Here is a 17,934-nt window from a genome sequence, read left to right on the forward strand (position 1 = left end):
GGATATCAATACCCCGGTTTGTAGAAACAACCGTGGATACATAACTATGACATATATCCTTAAATCTTCTTCTATATTAGGAATGATTGTTTGTATCATGTCTCTCTCTCAGAATTGGCTGTGGCCTGGACAAGCTGCAGTGGTCAAAAGTGTCAAAGATCCTGGAACAAGACTTTAAAGAGACAAATATCTCTATCACTGTGTACAGCCTGCCCTGCGTTGGGTCAAAGCTGCAGATGCATGCCGTGTAGTATATTTTCATTGTTTCTTTTGCTTAAAATCATTTATAATCTTATAAATTATGAATGAAATCAACACTCCTTAAACAGTTTTAAGGAAAAAATAACTAAGGAAACTATAAAAACCTCCCCATAAGACGTTTAGACGCAAAACTTTTAACATCCCATTGATGTAAAATAAACAAATGAGGGTGGAAAACAGGGGTAAAAACAACATTGTGTCCTTTTTCACCACTCATATCAGAATATAGTTAATGGTGAAATAATTTTATGTATTTTTCCTGAAACATAGATTTCATATTCACTAGATGTAGAAACTTCTGAAGCACTTTTATCGAAGGAATAAAAGCGATATTGTTCAAATAAAAGTACCACGATGAAAACTCAGTTTCCTGCCATTGATTCATATAAGACACAAAATCTTATTGCAAACTCTGATGTTGCACTCTGTCACTACATTTTTTTTATTCTAAAATTATATAGTTGTTGAAAATGAAACTTTCCTATAAATATGTAAATTGAAATTGTGGAAGAGTTTGCTCCTCTATTTCCTGACCCAAATTAAGGAACAAAAATGTTTTCACAAGGTTTTTTGTCATGACTTTATTTTGATTCATAAGCTTGTTTTTAGACTTTTTAGACTGTGTGTTCTGTAAATTATGTTGTGTCTTTGAAAATTGCTTTTAAATAAAACTTAAGATCATGGTTTCTGACAACAGCTTCTTATTGTTGCGAGGGATGACCTGTACCTGCTCAGACCAGGCTGCAGTATATGAGAAATGTATTGGAAATTTTTTTTAAAAAAATTATGTTTTTTTCCCTCAAAAAATGAACTTTAGTGCTACATGTAACCCTTGTTTAGACATGAGTCTATACACAACACTGGTTAACATGGTCTAAAAGTGATCTAAGTTTACGCTTAAAAGTTACAAGGTTTACCATAGAAGTTCAGTAGGTCATGCAAAAAGTGTTTTTGTGTTTTCAAGATGAGTAGAAGATAATTATAAAAAGCAGCAACCATCCTTCAACTGATTTTTGCTGTAAGTTTTTTTTTCTTTTTTAGCTCATGCACACTTATAAAGTAATAAATTAAACATGAAAGAAAATTATCTAAAAATATATATGATGCACTTACATCAAGTTTTTCTTTTCGTCTGACACGCAGAGACTGTAAAAGTAAGAAAAAATACAGAATACAATACTCAGACAAAGGTGTCATACACCTTCCTCTGTATTTGATTTGTACAAATTATCCCCTCATTCATGTTCTATAGACAGTTGTTGTGCAGTTCATTGATAAAGAACACATCCTGATTGAACTTTCAAAAGAACAGAGACTTTGTCTATTAGAGTGAGCAGTTACTTGGTGCACCAACAGTTGTTTAAAGATAAGCCACCAGCCAGTCAGAGGTAGTAGGTAGCTGGTCCTAATGGAGGAACACCCATTTTTCAGTGACAGCAGGATCCCAATGTGTCATTTAAGAACTGCAGGGGAAGGACAGTCTACACCTCTAGCAGTATGGGACACAAACTACCATTTGAAGTAACTAGAGCTAATAAAAATGTGCTGCAAATTTCCTTCAAAGACAAAATTTGTTTTGAACAGAATAGAGAATTCTACATTACAAGATTATCACCATCCTGCATAAAAGTGTAAGTCTTCAGCCTTAAACAGATGTTCACATAGCAAACATTATTTTGTATAACTATAACAGATTCACATTTAAGATCATCTCTGGTGTCTGGTGTAATAGATCACCTTTGCTTTTTGGAAACATTATTAAATTAAAGAATTAACCAAAAAAAACTTTCACTTCACTAAAATGTGCTGTTTTGTGTTCATCATTAAAATAAAACCAAATAAAATGCACCACATTGCAAAAACTTGCAAAAGTTATTCACACCAAGTCCTGCATTGTAACAGGACTTTACAGTAGGTGTCAAACACCTCATACGGTCACCCATAGTGGAACAATGGAAAAGGAAAAGTTAATCTGCTAAAGACAGATTGTGTGTAAATTCTAGAGGAACCAGAAGAAGTTTCATATTTTTATCAGACAGGAGAGAAAACTGCAGTTTAACTAAAGTGAGATTCTCAACTATGAGATTATTTTTCATATTGATGTGCAGTGAAGACCATTTGCTGAAATCATGATTTAAACAGTTTGAACATTCTTTGATTTTCATGCTTAACTTATTTCCACACTTCATCAAGTTGAGGACTACAAAAATTTTCTTTGTGGAAAGTCAAACAGGTGCAACTGAAAATAAACTAAAATGTTCACTGGACCCCTCCTAGCAGACAGAGTTAAAACTCAAATCAAGGTTGTCAAAAACATGTCTTGCAGGGTTTTTGGTCACTATCTTTTCGATTATACACAGCACAGAATTTAACAGTACGAATTCACAACATAGATGAATTTGAAAGATCGTACATTTTAGTAGAGAGAAAAAAAAATACTTTGTTAGCATAATGCTTGTGTTTCTGACTTTACTGCGATCACATATTGACGAGCAAAAAAAAAAAAGAAAGACTGTCAACTACTTTTTTGAAAAATAACTTATTACTTGCAAAAGGGAGAAGGTAACAAAGATGAAAGTTTGTGTCCTGTATGGCTCGGGTCCTGCTGCAAGTACATCCGTGACCGTAAACTAAACATGTTCTTATTTCACCGATGCAAAAAAAAACTTACATTAGATAAAGCAGAAGGAAGTTTGCTGTGTGGTCATTAGCAGGTTAGGGTCTAATCAAAGTCCTGCCTCTGAGGTAATAAAAGAAATCTACTAAATTAACATTTCAGCTAAACTGCCCAATCACCTTTTTCATGCTTATGAGGTAAACTGTTGGTGATGACATATTGACTAGAGGGATTTATTATAAAGAATGGCTCATTTGTTAGCTTACAAGAAAAAACAATATGAAAATGAAAAATGTTCATTTTTGAAACTTTGTCTGTACTGATGATTTCAGTAATGAGAGAATTCAACGTGCTAAAACATTCAGACATTCAACTTGAGAGAAAAAAAAAAGAAAGTCCAGTGCAGGAGCGTAATAAATGTAAGAAAGTAAATAACCACATATTTCAGTGTATTCCTTTTTTTTTCCAATAGATTGACAATTATATGGGATACATGGTTTATAAAGGTAAGGATTAGAAGAAAAAAAAAACATCTGAAAAGTGTGGTGGACTTGTGGATCTACTGATACAGTTTTGCTTCAGAATTGAATTTGGAGACCAGCTCTGAGTGGATTTGCTTCTGTGGTCATGTTTTCCTGTTTTTTCTTTCCAACGTTTCTCCTTTCAGGGAGGTCTATTTCCTACAACACTTAACTGCATGCATGTTCTTGCCCTGGTGTTTTGAAGATGGCAACCAGTAATTGAACCATAGATGGTACTAAATGGTTTTTAGGAAAGATATTGAGGAAAAATAAGGTTGAACGATTGAATAGAATCACTAACAGCATGGGCAATGCATAATCAGACAGGATGATAAAAATGTTCCTCATATGTCTTGTGCAGGTATCGGTAGATGTAGTGTAAACGTAGTAGAGGTCAGGCTTGTTTCAATCAGAAAAAAACAACTAAATATTAAAATAGTTTTCCATAAACTAATATTGAATAAGAGACTCTTCTTTTTTGTGTGTGTGTTTAAGCCTGACACACATGAACAAGAAGATTTTTTTAAAGCTGGTTCATTTTTGGTTTACGATGAAATGCACAAAGCTGATCTTTAATTATGCATTTATTTTTATATGGGCTCAGGTTTGACTAGAGGCCAAGATATCAAACTTCCACTCAATCCTGTCATTCTTGTGCTCTGTCCTAATCTCTATGAAAAAGTATGTTCTTTAATCGTTTGCTAGTGCTACGGTGTTTTTTCTTTTGGTTTCTCTAGATAGGAGGGGAGTTTAAAATGATAAATAGAAAACAACCTGACAGAAAAAAAAAACAAAACTAAAGACATGGTAAGCAATTCTAACTTAATTTAAAATGATTAACATGTACTAATATTAATAATTTTGTGCATGTTTGATGGCTTAGTAAATACTTGTTGAGTTAGGGAACAGTAGAACCAGATATCCTTGCCTTTTTTTTTAAAATAAGCAACAGCTTAAAGTGACTGTTGGAGACAGGCTGCTGAGTTATCTGATACAAGCCGAGTGCAGCACAGAGAAAGAAACAGCAAAAACTTGTTCATAGGATTAAGCTATTGTAATAATTGTAACAGTATGCTTGTCTTATTATTATTCTAAAAAATGTATTGATGGTTGACATTTTACCGGTTCCACATATCTTTGACTTTTACTATTTCCCATCCCTAGCTGGGGTAAAGTGACCGTTGCTGAGGGGCTGTTGGTTTATCTGATGCAGGCTGAGCTCAGCAGCTGGAGCAGCACAGAGAAAGAAAAGCTCTCAAAGTTAAAAATACACATCAGTTGTCCACAAAACTAATCCATTCTCTTTTTATTTAAATTGCATTTTTTTTTAAATTTACTGTAAAAAACAAAATATTAGTCAATAAAATACTTGACAATTTAGTAGATAATGACTCGACATTATTTTGGACCTTCATTCACCCCGAGCCAAGTCGGTTGGCTGAAGTGACAGAGTGGAGGACGGTTCATCAGATACCAGCTGAGAGCAGCACAGAGAAAGAAACGGTGAGGAAGTTAAACACAGATACATTTTTGTTTATGAAATAAACTATTCTCTGTTTTTATTATGATTTGAAATTAATATAACAATTAACATGGTTTATTAAATGCTTAACTAATGAGTAGATAGCGACTATAATTTCCTTGACCTAAATTTCTTCATCAGCCTTGACTGGGATGAAGTGACTGAGAGTTGGTTCAGGCTTGGAGGTGGAGATAAAAGTTCTTTATTGGATTAAATTTATATGAATGAAGCAAAAAATAAAAATAAATATATATATAAAAAATAGAGAGGAAACTTTGTCCAACTGTAATGATTTACTTCTTGGGGTGATGCATGGAGCAGGTGGTGGGATTCCCATCTGATTGTTTTTGGATCTTCAAGCAGTTGAGTTGGATGTTAGCAGACTAGCTTCTCCACCTCACTTCACAACCTGCTGCCTTTTGTCTTCAGGTTTTCTCTTTCACAAAAAAAGGAGGACTTCTGGGAAGCATCCAATTTATGGACTGGAATTGAATAGACCGAGCCTGGAGTCTCACAGAGAAGGGAGGTCCCACTGGACAACACCGGGTGGTGTTGGTTTTTCCCACACCGGATGAAGGAGCTTCAGCAGAGTGGGATTCATTGGAATCAGGCGGAGCATGCTCAGAGTCCTGGAAGGTGGGAATCTCGTGCTGAATCGAGGATTCGAACGCTGCTGATGGAGGTAAGACCAGATTTGTATCCAGAAGTGTAGAGGGTGGAGCATCAGCCATGGAGCAGGGCCTCGTGATGGTTTGTCCATCTGTAGTCTGTGAGGTTGGAGCAGATGAGCCACATGCTAGTTGATTAGCTTCTTGCTGTCTTCTCTTTTGAGGCTTTTCTCTTTTAATGCGAACCATTTTTTGTTTGTTTGTTTGTTTGTTTGTTTTCTGTGAGAGCAAAGTGGATCTTACTCTAACAAATGCAACAAGTAGAATGACAGGGCCTCCGAAAAATTATTTAAAGCAGAAAAACAGAAATCCCACCCCTTTATCTCTATTGGCTCATTCATAAAAGTGGGCTGGGGAATCTGCCAGGAGCAGGAAGATAAAAGCAGTCGGGGGTGGAGTCTATCTGCATGAGGAGGAGTTGCATTGGTATAACTGGGTCAAAAGTCACAAAGAGGGCCTCACCCCTTATTAACCATTTGATTTAAGAGAATGTTCCAGAATCATGTCTGTTTTACATTGACATCAACTTAATTTAATATGATGCAAGAGAGAGAGAGAATGTTCCAGAACACAGTCTGTATTATTTTGATAAGAACTTAAATTTATGTGTTGAGAGAGGCTCCTTGACCCTTATTCTCTGTGTGAGGAGGAGTTGCATTGGTATAACTGGGTCAAAAGTCACAAAGAGGGCCTGACCCCTTATTAACCATTTGATATAAAAGAGAAGGTTCCAGAATGCTGCCTGCTTTACATTGATAAGAACTTAATTTATTGTGAATCAAGAGAGAATGTTCCAGAATGCTGTCTGTTTTATTATTGATAAGAAATTAATTTAAATCAAAACATGTTTTTATACGATAAGCATTTGATGACGCAGATTTAACAGGTGTTTGTGTGCGATAAGCAATTTTATGACGTAAATAAACAGATGTTTGTGTGCGATAACATCGATTTTGATTTGGGCGTGGCACTTTAATCCATCAAACTTGATTAATTAAAATTTGACACAAAGTAGTACCATTAGTTTTTGGGGCGCGCCCCACAGTTTGGGAACCTCTGAGCTAGAGGAAGGAGGAGATGGAGGAGTACAACATAAACACAGAGGTGGTGCTTTCTCTGATGTAGTAACCGTTGGTAATGACTCTGGCCAGGTTCATGTTGCAGTATCATAGTGATGGGGGAGAGGGGCTAGTTGGAGATTTATTTGAAGAAACTCGTGTTGGGGAGGGGCACCTGTAGGTTGTACCCTAACAGGATGACCCCTGACCTCTCTCACTGCCAGAGCTGCTTGGGGTCTCCCAAACAACCGAGGGGATCATGAGCTTAACCAGTGTCTGTCAGGGCCCTCAGCAGTGTCAGCTTAAGGCTTTTTCAGATGTATTTTTCAAAAGGGGAAAATCAATAAGTAAGGCTGGAGAGAGGCAGATGCAGAAACATGAGCTTGTGATATTTACTTTGCTGTCAGGCATAACATGTTCAGAAAACATGTAAAAAAAATGCTTCAAAAATATGTTTGGATTCAAGACAAAAATAAGTCAATAATGGCACCTTAAGTCACCTTTTCTGCAACAATAAGGGACTCACTATTTTTTAACACTATTGAAACCCATATTAAGAACTCTGCATGTGTTAATCTCTGAGACTTCTTTTAACTTGTCCCAACAGAAAGCAGAATGTATGCATCAAGTCTGTAACTGAATAAAATCTACATGTATTAACTGAGGCTGGACTTATGCTGACTTTGTTTATGATTAACCAATCACATGAAATGTGGAATTAAATTTTTGTCTTCGTACTGCATGCTGGAACATATAATGGATCATCGCTGATGATTCTGTAATTCCCTGCTTAACAAGTAAAATCTATTTGGGGTCTAAGATGCACCAAGCATCAGTTCTTAATTTTTCCCTTCCACACAGCAAAAACTGAAGAGTTAAAATTTCAGGGTTAAAGGCTTCAGAGTTGACTTTAACTCATTAAGAGTTGTTTTAACCCTTGATGGCGTTAAATGGCGTTAAATGGCACCCAGTGTTAAAGTTATTTCCAATAGTTGCATCAGGGTTGATTTTACTCGTTAAGTGTTGTTTTAACATTTGCTGAGTTAAATGGTTTCCAGTCTGATTGGAGGAAAATAAGCTCCTCCCTCCTTCATCGTCTTCCTTGGAGTGGAATTTGATAACCGCTCCCTTTTTTCTTCTCCTGTTGTTCTAAACGGTAAGTACAACTTCTTAATTCTTTGGTTAAGCGCTTTTAAGTTGATAGTCATGTGACTTTTTCCACTAATTTAATACTTCGTCTATTTTGCAACGGCTATACTCGATGTATTAGCTAGCAGCCCTTTTGTGGGTTGCTAATTAGCAGCAACCCACAAAAGGGTTGCTGCTAATCCTTTTGTTAGCAGCAAAAGGGTTACACACACACACGCACACACGCACACACACAATTATCGGGCCGTGTATTTATGAAAATTAAAGTTATATTTTTCTATCATTTAAAATCATAATTTTGGCCATGGTAATTTAAATGCTACCAGCCTGTACATTCACATGGCTAATAATTAGCAACGCTGACGTGTTACGTCCTCTTACGTACATAGGAGTATGGCACTGAGAGGAACACTTGACTTAAGTTATATTTTGCTTTGTCTAAACCTGAGAATGCTGATAATGGAGTGTCTGCTAAAAAGGTAACATGATTTCAGTGTGCCCCTAAACTCTTTAAACATGTTGTGCCATTTTTGGGTAATCTAAATTCTCCATGTATTTCTTTTTGTTTAATTATTCTTCATTTCATAGCTGGTTGAAGTGCCCTACAAAATGATGTCTGGTGGTGAAGTTCTGCAGGAGTGTGGAACAACAGAAACTCTCAGTGATGCCATAAGAAGACAAGTGGTGAACATACTGATGCTCACAGGATTGATAAAAATAGGTAAGTGTGTTTTTGCACTTCTAAATCTATTTTAAAAAAGTCCCAATTTTTTCACTAAAATGAAATCTCCTGTTAGGCATCTTCCTGCTAAACCAATCAGAGAGGAGTACTTGAGGATGGTGACATCTCCTTCCAAAACCACCTGAAGTCTCCAGGAATCAGTGCGTGGGATGCAGTCGAGAGACTTGCTGTCTTTTATAAGGTAATTGAAATAAAAGTATGTGTAGTATTTTATCACTTTGCTTTTATATACATTACGTTCAGCAGGTGATTAAATGGCAGCTTTGAGTATGTCTGGGAAAATATTAATTTCTTTTATTGGTTTTTATGAATCCTTAAAGTTTTATAATGGTTGTGGCCGTATGTCTGGTTTCTTATGTTTGGTGTATGTATTCTTTCATTTTAGTCATGCTGAAGTTCAGAGGAACATCTCCGGGACCAACGGGGTCTGCAGCCATACCTCCTTGCTGTGTGTTGTCAGCAGAGCAAGATTGACATCCTCTACATCATCGTGGATAAGTGACTCATCCCATGCCAAACAAACTGCTTTCTTGCAGCATTTGATGAGTTATTCAAAATACATTTTGTGCTATCTCTAATGAAACTGCATTAATGAAATTTTATACATTTTTGCATTGAATAACATTGATGTTGGCAAAATGAAGGAATGACCTGGAGTGGGGGACTTAAGAGCAAGATAAGCAATATATTATTAATTGGCAATCACTTTTTCCTTTGTTACCTAAACAGCTATTTACAGAGACCTTTGTTCATTTTCATGGTTTTTTTTATAGTGAAAGATATCTTCTGAAAATCCCAGATCAAAAATTTTATAAGCTTTTTGATATTCAAAACTTGTATGGAATGCTATTGAATGTTGTTCAATGTACAACAGTTTAACACAGCTGCATAAATAAAACATTTGTTTAAAATTTATTTATTTGTTTTAGTTTTACTTTATTATAATACATTTTAACCAGAATCACGAAGTTACACATTTTGGAGTAAATTTCTAGCACTTGAAAGTGTTAAATTAACACAAACAAAATAGTTTTTTGTTATTTTATCAGTGTTAACCATTGCATCCCAAACAGAGTTAATTTAACTCTGTTTTGTGAGTTAAAAATTTACTCTGATCCAGTGTTAAAAATTTAACCATTTTGAAAGTGTTAAACACATAAGAATGTGGACTATATAAACTCCGAAAAAATGTTAATATCAACTCTGTGGGAGTTAAATCAACACTGGACTTTTTGCTGTGCATTTTTAATATTACTGTATTGTTGTTAATTTTAGTTGATTTTCTGTCTGTTTTAAGTAGGGCTGTATAAATAAATCGATTTGGCGATATATATCGATATTTTCCGCCCTCGGAAAGTATCGTTTTTTCATCCGCGAGTAGATCAGTTAAACCATAGGGGTCCATAGCCTGACAGCTCTTTTTAACGTCTAGTCTGTTACGACGTAGCAGCAAGACTCCGCCTCCCTCAGTCTAACTTTCAACTCGAGCTTAAAGTGCACATTATAAACTACACACCAGTTTTTAAATTGTGTTAATAGGCCAAGTATAACCGGAGTTATGCTAAAATTAGTAAACCATATTTTTCCGAATGTCAGAGAAATGTCAAAAGCGCCGCCATTCCCCGGCTTTTCCGATTATGTGAGAGGGAATGAGCTTCCAAACGTACAAAACGAAACATTAGATTCCTGTGTTTTTGGAAATGTAAAATCTTCAATAAATAATAATGGGCTGTATTTTGTTCCTGAGGAACGAAGTAAAGTTGCGCAAATAACCGTGAAGGAGAAGCGGAAAGGAGTAGCGGCGCGAACGGAGCAGCTGCAAAAGCAGTGAAATTGCGAAATTAATGCAAATTTCGACTGGTAGCATTCACTTCGTAATTAGTTTTTAGCTTAGCGGTTTCTGTTCTGTATATAAAGGATTACCTGAAGAATGAACGTGGGTTGATAACATCCGGGCGCGCAGCGGCGATGTGTTTTGAGCAGGAAGACAAAGAGGAAAAACCTCCAGCCGGAATCCGCGGCGCAGTGAGGATTTCCATGATAACAATGGCTGATCGATCATTCTTATTAGCAACAGACAAAAAGTATCAGAGACTGAGAGTACTATGAGATGCTGGCAGTCTGAGAGGCAGCTACTCAGAGATCCAAGCAGGGGAATAGCGGCGCTGCGTAGCTGCAGGGAGTCGATCACTACGGGGTGAAGCGGAGCCACGACTTTAGCAGTTAGATGAAAGCAGCTTACAGCCACGGCTAACTCCGGGAGACAAGGTAGAAAAGCCTTTTCCCCCATAGTCCAAAAGACTGCATTTGTGGCTGACTTTTTCCTCCAAAATGCAGCCATAGTGTCCGAAAGAAAAAAACATAAGTGCAATCATTTGCATATTGAGAGTCTACAGAGGCTGATAATCTCCCCACTCTGCTCCTGGATTACCGTTTAAACTTTTGAGTTTTATGTCAAATCCACATGAATTAAATGACAGAAACTAATTCTCTCACTGCGTCTTTGGTTCATTTTGTCCAGCTGCAGACTGTTAGACTGTCCAATCAGAGTCAGGTATTGTGTAGTTGGTGCTTTTAATCAGTTTTCAGTTAACTAAATTCAAGTCTATGGAACACAAAATGTCACTAAAATCACTCTGTCCTTCTAAAATCTTTCAGAAAATCGTAAAAATGCACTGAATCGTAGCGAATTGTATCGCTCAATAAATATTGTGATACATATCGTATCGTGACCAGAATATCGTATATCGTATTGTATCATGAAATTATTGTATCACTACACCCCTAGTTTTAAGGTAACTGTAGTGCATTGCATGTCTGAGTCTTTTTCTGGTCCTCTCAGCTGATGGAGTATGGGGAATTTTTCTGCCATAAGTCAAGAGCACACATTTTCAGTCCAAAACCAGGATTTCATGTCTCTTGTTTTCAAAATGTTTAATACTTGTGCTTACATTTTCAGTCTGAAAGTAGGACTTCATGTCTTTGTTTTCAAAACTTGTAATGCTTGTACTAAAAACTTCTGCTCTCTTTTAAATATTCTCTGTGCTTCCTCAAACCTTTCTCCTCGTGCTCAAAACTTCTCCCTGCTCAGATCAAGTCTCTGCTCTATGGAACCCCCAAGAGGACATGGAGGATTTTTTTTTTTCTTTGTGTTACTTGCAGAACATTTGCATTCCCTCGCAATACTTTTGCGTTCTCTCACAATAGGCGTTGCATTCCCTTGCAATAATGTACTGATCACCACTGATTTTCTGCCATAATATAAGGTTTCTGTAAGGTTTTTCCATGTATGTTAATATCTCGTTTGTGAGATATCTGAAGTTTTACATGTTTTTCTGTAGGATAGAAATGCACCACAAACCTATGTGTAAAATTCAAAAGCAAAACATAAAAATTCTGACTCACCATTGGGCAAGTCAAAATTGGGGGGATCATGGCAGGGGTTGCCATGGCGACTGGCGAGCATTGATCGATAGTGTTACTCAGCTTTACAAATGTTGCAATGTGGACACAGAGGCCAGGGGGAACAGTATCAAGGACCACTACAAATTCCTTAGCCGTTACCGGAAATTTAAAAATGAGACCGAAATTCACTGTAACTGAACAATGACCCTTGAGATTATTCAGCAGCTACCTTTTGGGTTTTTTTTTCAGGAGTCAATGTAGCTTGATTTATTATTGTATAGAATATCCTTATTATGCCACATTATATATTTGTAAGGAGAATAATTGTGCTTATAACTATGGTACAAACATTGTTTGTGGAATGTGAACAGTTTGGCGGGGATTTTTTTCTGGATTAAAGTTACAGAGTAGGAGAAAATCAAGACCACCCAATTGAGAGAATATATAATTAGGAATGAAATTCCAACACAAGACGCGACATGACAGGTATTGTTTTATCCATCTGACCTTTAGAATATTATTTAAAGTAGAAAAGTCCAGTAAATTTAGCCCTCCAATATGGTTAATAATAATAGATTTTGTAATGTAATGGATTTTGTGCTTCCAAAGAAAATTGAATAATATCTGGTCAATACTTTTACAAGTGCTTTTGTTAAAGTATTGTTGCCTACATACAGAGGAAAGGCCAAATAAACCAAATTAGAGAGGCTTTCTGCCTTACAGAGCAGTGTCCTTCCCAGGGCTGGCCCAAAGCATAAGCAAACTACAACTGCTTAGGCCTGCTTAGGGTCCACTCAGGGGCCCCCTCAGTGGAGCTGATTTTTTTTATTTTTTAGTAATAATTTCTATGTCATTATTAATTATAATAATGTAACAATTTCTATGTCATTATTAATTATAATAATGACATAGAAATTATTACTAAAAAAACACACAATTTCACTATGAAGTGATTTGTTTTTACAATAATATATATTTAATAATGTATGGAGAAATCATTATTTTATGGATAATAAAAATAAATTGCTCTTGGGGCCCATGGTAGCTGCCTTACATACCATACGCTTCACCGGTAATATGAGCTGCCGTGCAACGTGCAGAGCATCCAAACGTCCACAGCTCCGGTCAGGAGTTAAGTAAGCAAAACAATGTCTCAAAAACATTGTTTTGGGAAGAAGAAAAGAAAGAGGAAGAATAGAAAAAAGCCAAGATAAAGGTTTGTTTGGTAATATAATGCAAAAGGTTTGTAAAGCTGCCAATAGTAAATTAGCTTGATAGCGACCTGGAACAGTGCAGTTCAACAGTCAAACTTTTATGCTAGGGTCTTTGTGTTTGTGTGAAACTGAGTTTAAACTTTAAATGAGTTGATTCTCATGGTTAGCTATGTATATTATTGAGGTATTTTTGGCTTCAAAACACCTTGTTTGATAACAATAATTAAAACTTCTCAATATTTGACATTGTCTAGCAAAATGTTTTTACGTCAGCCTACATAGCTGCTGCATCAATGAGCTGCTCTATGCTGTAGTTGGGGATATGTTGTTTGCTGCTGAGCAGAATCAATTTGTGGCTAAAACAAACATTATTTTTACATCAACTTCTAAGTTATGTGAAACTTCTGTTAAAATCATTTGAAGGCTCAGAATCAACCCGGTACTGGTACCAGTCCACATTCTCAGGGGAGAAAGACTCACCTGGTATAAATTTAATTTTTAGCTATTGGAGTTATGCTTAAGAGAAATTAATTTAATCAAAGAATGTCATGAATATGTGTGTATGTATTCCATCTTAAGTTTGGCTGCACTGATTGCAGTTTTCTGGCTGATCCCTGGTTACTGATCTTTAAAAAGCCTGACCTGCTGATTTTGATTTTGGCTGATATGATTTTTTTTTTTTTTTTTTGTCTGAAATGTCACTAAATATAGCAAGAAAGTCACTGAGTTGGCAACAGTGGGGTGAATATTGTTAACTGTAAACGTGCAGACCTGACCTGGTGGATTGGTTTGTCAGTCAAACCTCTCACTGTAGAGTAGAAACGGGCAGAGACAGATTTTAAACCTTTGCTGATGAAGATAAGTTTAGGTGATAAGATCAGCTTCACATGTAAGTTTCAGCCAATCATGATCCCTCAAAATTAAGGAAATCAGCGCCCAGAAATCAACTGGTTGATAAATCAGTTGGCCAATAAATGTATCCTATTATACATGTATATAATGTAAACATCACTGCCAGAGATGCAATAAGTTTATAGCAGGTATGTGAATGGCCTAATGATCGGACTGCTGATTGCAGCCAGTCCACATTGTTAGCAGAGCTAGAGGGCCCCAAAACCAAATTTTGCTTAGGGCCCCATGGAGGCTTGGACCAGCCCTGGTCCTTCCCCTCAGTTAGATCTCTATGCAGCAAAAGGTTCAACTTTCTTCTTATTCTGTTAATAGCAGGAGATAGGTTTTCAACACATCTACTTTTATCATTTTTGGTGATAATGATTCCTAAATACAACATTTTGCTTAATTGGTATATTGCTCATCGAGGATAGAACACAATCCTTAATAGCAAAAAGTTCTTATTGACATTTAGATATAAACCAGAGGCTCTAGAAAAGGTCTGATTAATATCAAAGGCTAAAGGAACTTGTTTGGTTACCCCCAAAAAAGTGTATTATCAACTGCTATTCCTGTTTACTATGTTGATGCCTTGTATGGGGCACACCCTAAGATGGGTTGAACAGTGTTGGCCAGCTAGGAGGAAAAGATATGGAGAAACAGGACAGCCCTGCCTGATGCCTCAATGTAACTGAAATCTAGGGGAAGTTTCTGATTTTAACTTTATAGCACTGTTGCCATTAGCATAAAGAGTTTGAATAGCTTTAATGAAGAAGGGACCAAATCCAAATTGTCTAAAGCTAAAAGTAAGAAGTCGGTTTCTAGAGAATCAAAAGCTTTTCTTGAAGTTGAGAAATAAATCTGAATAATTTTTTATGTCTATGACCAACCTTATATTGTTGGATAGGTGACATCCTTTCATAAATCCTGACTGAGTCTCGTCAATAATATCTAAAACATTTTTAAGATGTTAAACATTTTAACATTTGTTTAACATTATTTTAAAGCAATTATTTTATAATCGTTATTTAACAGACAGATAGAACGCCAGTTATCTAAAAGAAGAATGTCTTTTGTTTTGACTTAGGAATTAGGGTGGTAAGGCCTTGAGTGTGTGTAGGAGGGAGGGTTCCCTTGTCAAAGCTTTCCAAATATACTCGAAGAAGAAAAGGGGCCATTTGTTTGGAAAATAATTTATAAAACTCAGACCTTTAGCCATCTACCCCTGGGGATTTTTTCATCTGCTCGCGTTCTCACTAAAGCCAGGAAGATGGAGTACATCACACCAGTATACTGGTAGCCTGATATATTTGCATTACTGTAGTTTTTATTAAACATGTAGTGTACAAAGTGGCAAAGAAGATGAAAGACATTGATAAGTAACTGGAAAGTGTACTTCATTAGCAATTACAGTAAACCAAAAGTGTAATTGTAGCACACTGTAATCACACTACTAATATATATTGTGCTTAATACAATTTAATTACGGTACTATAAAAATGCACTAAGCACTAAATTAGTTGTTCAAAATAACGCACTTCAAGTATACTAATCCTGAGCAAAGCTGAAGTATACTCATGATAAGTCTGACTTAAAGTATTCTCAACTATGCTAAAATTTGACGTACTTAGTATATTTATTTTTCATCAGGGTAGGAAGATATCAAATATTGCATTATGGCAAAGGTATGTATCTAACCGTCAGTAACCATGGAAACAATGCCACTCTGTAATGTAGGCTAGCATGTATGGAAAAACTGTAGAGTCTCGTCTTCTGTACGTTTTTAAGGCTGCTCCAGTGTAACGGGAAACGTTGTTTGTGACATAGATGTGGTGTGAATTCAGACAACGTCAGTAATTTGATCAACACATCAAGAGGATGGTTGTATGGGTTGGTTTCTAAGCTAGCTATTTCCAACTTTTGTAAATACCACCGTCTGTGAGCCCCAACCAGGTGTTTTACTTTCAAAGACAAATTAGTTCAACTTGAACAAGTGAAAGTCTGCTTCTGTTAACTCAGGAGATGAATTGCTGCAAAAATCCTTTTCATTGCATTTTGATGACTTCTTTAGAAAACTGATTATTACTTAAGTTTATTTTTAAGAAAGTATTTACTTTGACTTGACTTTGAGTCTTTATGTGGAACATGTGCCTGAAGTAAATGACTTAGACCTACAGACAGCTTTGAGATGACTTGTTGGGATTTGGGACTCCACAAATAAAAGAGAATCAACTAAATTCAGTTGAGTATATTAACAAATAAAAGGATAAGTTTGTAGCTGATTAAAATGTATGTGCAATGATGTAAACAATAAAAAATGTCAATGTTACATGACTGAAATTGAACTAAATTAAATTAAAATTATGAACAATTTTGCTCTCTATCTAATTACTGAAGATAATTTTGTGATTCGCCTGGAAGCAGACTTGTTTAGCTGTGGTTTTCCTATCCTGCCTGTAGGATTGCACTCTGACCGGAGACAAAGCAAATAATTGGATTCACATTGTGTTTGTGGTGGTGTGGGGAACAAACCCCACCTCGCCCCAGGATGGTCCACAGCAGCCGGTGTGACTGTGATGTTGTTGTGACCCTGCCTCTCAGGGGTCACAACGAGGAATTACAGAGTTGGCTGTCAAGCTGAGACCAATACTCTTCCCAGAGGTAAGCTACCTTCAGAGCTGCTGTACCCACCCAGCAAACTAACACACTAACTCTTTTTTCTTTTCTTCTCCTGTTTAGTACAGCACTCAGTTTCTCCCACTGCATAGTTCTGCTGCCATTGGGTTTACAGACCTGTTGTTGTCCTCCAGGGCTGAGAGAAGGGAGAACAAAATACAGACTACAACAGAGTTTTGTCAGTGAGCAAGAATGCCAGATGCTGTAGGTCAATGGTTGCTTATACAGCATTACACAGCTTATAAAACATAAATATACAAATAAAAAATAAAAATCCCACTTGTGGTGGATGCTCTCATCACCACACCGTGTTACTATTTTTTCTCATAATTTACATTATTATTAGTTACAGATTACATTATCCATGAATATTTTTTCACCATGACCAAAAACACCTTGAATTCCAAGGCATTTCCCATCCAAGTACTGGCCAGGCCTGGCACTGCTTAGCTTCTATGATAGGTCAAGAATAGACTTAACTGGAGTAGTTTCGTATGGGGGAATTTTTCTATCATAATTCAACAGCAGAAAAATTCCCCCATACACAAATATTAAAAGTTTTTAGAACAAAAGACATGAAATCCTGCTTTCAGTCTGAGAATGTATGCTCTCGAATTATGCCAAAAAAATTCCCCCCATCAGTTACCTTACAGTTGGTCTTCCTACACCAACTGTAAGGGACCAGACATAACCAAGAACAAAAGGTCTTCAAAAATTTGAAACAAAAAAAGTCAATTTAATAATACCAAAAAATATTTAGCAAAGCATCAAACTTCAATGTAAAATGTCAATTGATAAATAACCACTAAAGCACAACTAATATTAATTTAGCAAGTAGGTGAATATTATTAAAGCGACAAAATTAAATAACTAAGGTCAACTTTGTTAACAAAGTTGGAACATACCATCTTGTCTTTTGGAAAAAATTTAATGTTCCAAGATTTAAGTGCGGTAGAATTTTAGATTCTACCGCACTTAAAAATGCATTTTTCATGCTTTAAGCAGCCCTTTAAAAGATGATTTGGTTACATTAGATTAATCCAAGACTCAACAAAATCATTTCCACTGCCATTTGTCTAGGTAGCTGTTCAGAGTGATACCATTTTCTCCAAACTGGAACTCAACACTTACCACCTTGTCTATGTCCACAAAGGGGACGAATGGAAAACCACCTTTATGATTCCCATTGACCATTTTGAATACTTAGTCA

The 17,934-nt window shown here is 36.2% G+C and overlaps 2 long non-coding RNA genes across 2 annotated transcripts; one reads left to right on the top strand and one right to left on the bottom strand.

Annotated features, from left to right (window-relative positions):
- Positions 1–3,539: 3,539 nt before the first annotated feature.
- Positions 3,540–6,338, bottom strand: LOC148160105 (uncharacterized). Its single transcript, XR_015762458.1, has 2 exons — positions 5,219–6,338; positions 3,540–4,876 (listed from the first exon to the last, which is right to left on the bottom strand). It is a non-coding gene; the product is annotated as an uncharacterized LOC148160105 (long non-coding RNA).
- Positions 6,339–8,235: 1,897 nt separating this feature from the next.
- On the top strand, positions 8,236–9,451 carry LOC148160106 (uncharacterized). Its single transcript, XR_015762586.1, has 3 exons — positions 8,236–8,517; positions 8,594–8,719; positions 8,924–9,451. It is a non-coding gene; the product is annotated as an uncharacterized LOC148160106 (long non-coding RNA).
- The last annotated feature ends 8,483 nt before the right edge of the window (positions 9,452–17,934 follow it).

The sequence above is a fragment of the Poecilia mexicana genome, unplaced genomic scaffold (assembly GCF_051168715.1).
Source record: "Poecilia mexicana isolate PSO_F unplaced genomic scaffold, ASM5116871v1 scaffold_3, whole genome shotgun sequence".
In the NCBI taxonomy this organism is placed as follows: Eukaryota; Metazoa; Chordata; class Actinopteri; order Cyprinodontiformes; family Poeciliidae; genus Poecilia; species Poecilia mexicana.